Source organism: Ochotona princeps, chromosome 5, assembly GCF_030435755.1.
Source record: "Ochotona princeps isolate mOchPri1 chromosome 5, mOchPri1.hap1, whole genome shotgun sequence".
Taxonomy (NCBI): domain Eukaryota; kingdom Metazoa; phylum Chordata; class Mammalia; order Lagomorpha; family Ochotonidae; genus Ochotona; species Ochotona princeps.
Window position 1 is genome coordinate 60688699 of NC_080836.1, and position 3839 is coordinate 60692537.

Below are 3839 nucleotides of genomic sequence, written 5' to 3' on the forward strand. Positions count from 1 at the left end.
GTTCTGGGGCTCCCTTGTGGGTGCAGGGTCCCAAGGCTTGAGGCCATCATCAACTGCTTTCCCAGGCCACAAGCAGGGATCTGGATGGAAAATGGAGCTGCCAGGACAAGAGCTGGCGCCTATCTGGGATCCTGGTGCGAGCAAGGCAAGAACTTTAGCCACTAGGCTACTGTGCCTGGCCCATGGAATTAATTTTTCAAGGGACACCAGTGAATTAATTCTAAACAATTAATAGATCCCAATGAATAGGTTAAAATTTCAAATAAAAAATCATCCTATATGAATTTTTTTTCATACAAATATATTTCTTTAATTTCCAGTGTCTTGAGGACAGCTAACTAAAACATCAAATGGTTTTCCCCTCCTTCCTTTCTCTTTCATTCATTGTTCTCACTTGTCTGGTATACGTGAATTAGATAGTATATGTGTGGTTCTCCTTACTCCAATGTGATACAAAGACACAATTAACTTGCTCGAAGAACAAAATTTTCCATCAGGGCTTCCCTGGTTTTGCTGGAGGGATATGATGATCTGGGAAACGTACAGGGGACAAGTTTGAAGAAGTATGTTAGAGTGAGAATAGCGGCAAGTGGATAGTATTCTGATGTTAATGGGCTTCATACATCCCATTTTTTTTCTTTGATATTTAAGCTTGGAAAGAGAGCTGAATTGCACCGAAGTAAGGTTGTGTTGGTCTAGACTACAGATATGCAGACACTTGAGTGAACAGTGAACTTCTTGGCACCTCCCTGCCCCCAGGCATTTCCTAAAACTGTAACTCTAGCAAATTGACTCTGCTTGCTCTGGTATGGCAAGGCGGCGACTTTCTTGAGGGTGAGTATGGGGAAAGAGCAGAAGTTTCCAAGCTTCCCGGGAGGCAGCATTCACCCTAGATCACTTACACACAGCACACATATGCACCCAAGTATCACAAAGGAAAAAATTCCCTGTTATCTTCAGTCTTTCCCTCACAGTGAAGTCAGCTTGTGTGAAATTTATTCTGTTTTTATTATTGTAGTTTGTAGCCAGAGCAGAGGAAAGAACATTAAGAGTACTACATTCACAAACCGGTTTGGTCTCTGATAAGAATTGTGAAAGGGATAGGAAACGTCAACTTTTTTTTTTGCTTTCAGAGCTGCATAGCCTGCATAATTATTAATAAATTTTTCCACCATTTATCTGGTTTTCTTTTTCCAAAGATTACTTAATTCTTTCTTGAATCTTAAGCAGAACTCTATAGGGATGAAGAACTATATTATAATTTTTATTTATAACTCAAGAAACACCATGAAATACATATTGAATGACTTTGTCATGATGGCAAAACCATGAATATAGTCCTTTTAGTTGTTAAGAGAAGTGATTGCTCTCAAAAGAAGTCTGTTTATTACATAATTAATTTTAATGCTGTATATTTTTCTTGCATGCCCTGGTTGTTAGGTACTTTGACATGAAAGAAAATATTTTCCTCACCTTTATGTCTTTTGTGTCATGGCTTCATTTGCCCTACAATAATTCTGATATTTTCTTCACTAGTATAGATTTTAGAGGTTAATAATTCCAGATAAACCAGACAGATAAAGATATTGATGCTTTACATTTCATAAAAATAATTGTATGAAGTAATAAAACTATGAATTATTAAAACATATTTCATACTAAAGAACTTCACAAGATATTTTCAAAAAACTTATTAGAGCTTTCATTTCAACACTTTGGGATGAACAATAGGTATAACTGACTATCTCAAAGGGAGAGATGATAAAACTTTATTATAATGATTTTAGATGTAAGTAACAAAACATGTAGAAAGAATTGGCTAAATAATAAGGAAAAGTCATACAATATGAAAATATGGTGAGTTCTGGTAGTTCTAGTGTTGGTTAATTCAGCAGCTATGTTACTTTTTCATTGAACTAAAATTCTTCCAAATTAATGTTTTGTCATCCTCATCATCTAGAGTTATAGAAGAAACATGAAACAACTAAAATTAAATTTCAGATAAAATTGTATACTTTTATATATATTTTAATACTGTTATGTGAAATTGAAATCGAACTAAGTGTCCTCCATTTGTTTTTCTTAAATCTCAGATCCTTATTAGCTGATTGGCTTGCTTTGCTTTCTGGGCTACCCTCCCTGAGAGTCACAATGTAGCTGTCACAGCTCTTGGTGTCACATAAAAATGGAAGAAAACCCAGTATCACAAAACATGCTCAGTTAGTAAGGAACAGGTGAGGGAGCAATATTTGGCAGCTGCTAACTAATGTAGGTCACCAAGGCAAATAAACTTCTTCTGTGGTTTAAAACATGCTTTCCTCTAACATTTAGTAATAGTAGTTATGTACTGAGATGGGCTGTATCTTACTTTCTGATTCAGGAATAGAATTATCAATCATCTGGAATATTTACATAGCAGTTTCTATCCTTTTTTCCTTTACTACGCTTTATTTTTGAAACTCTTAACTTCCTCAGAGTCAGGAAAGTCCTGAGCATTGAATCTGAAATAACCGACACGATCTTTACCAAGTATTCTGAACTGAGGTAAGGTGACTCATCTGCAGTCTTTGCTTTTTCATTCTCTGCCTAGGCAATCTAGGAGGTAGTTCTTTATGATCACAGCTGGTGCTTCTTTCCTTCTGGCTTGTGTGAATTGTTCACACTTTCTTACATTCTTTCCTTCCACTCTCCCCTTTTAAAAACCATATCCGTGTCTTCGGGGCACTATTTGTATGCTCTTCAGTGATAATAGTATTAAATGTGCTAAAAGACTAATCTGTACTAATATTTACTTTACTAATGTGCTGGACCTCTGAGGGAATTTAAGGCTTTAATCATTTCAGATGTTCAACTCATTTAAAAGCTCTTCAGGAATGTTGCCAGAGTAGGCACTTTGGTGATTAAGGCACTTGTAGCTTCCCCATCCCACCCATCCAGGCAAGTAGCTACACGAAGGGTTGGCCTCTTTGACTGTCATGTCTGGAGCCTATTTATGGTGGCAGGCTGGCCTCTTACTCCATGCTTCTTCCCTCATGGACTCACATTATAATTCATTGGTCTCTGAAGCTTTTTTCTCCACCCTATTTCCTGTCTCATCCTGAGTGAGTCATACATGACTTCAGTATTTATAAAGATGCCTCACCCAACATGCTTGACTCGTAAGCTTGACTTCTTTCACACTGGCCTCATTCTATAGATTTCAGTTTTCTTTCAGTATATTCTAGTTAGCCTTCAATTCTTCATTTCCCTTATTACTCTTCAAAATCCTACTGCCTTCATCAAATCTCCTGTTCCTTCCATTTAATTCCTCCTCCATAAAACTAGTTCATTGTTTTATATGAAAGTTTGGGAAAATAACAAGGAATCGTGTCTCTGAGACCTTGCATAAGCCTGCTTCTTTCTCTCTTCTCCATATTCCATCTAGTCTAAACCCCATGGCTTACCTCAATAATGAAGTCTTTAACTTCTGTTTCTCAAACTTTTCATTACACCCAAACCCTGAATCCTAAATCCTAAATTAATTGACCTTGAAAAGTAATCTTATATATTAAAACCTATGAAATAAATTCACATCATTTCCAGAGAAGCCGTGTACATGCTCAACAATAAGGAGGCAGTGTAGGAGCTAGCACTGCAGCATTAGTGGACAAAGCCTCAGGCTGCAATGCTGGAATCCTGTATGAGCATTCTTTCTTGTCCTGGCTGCTTCACTTCTGATCTAGCTCCCTGATAAAAGCCTGGAAAAAAAAGTGGAAGATGGCTCAAGAGTGTGGGCCCCTGAAACTACTGGTGAGAGACAGGATAAGACTCCTGGTTCATGAATGTGGCCTGGCCTAATA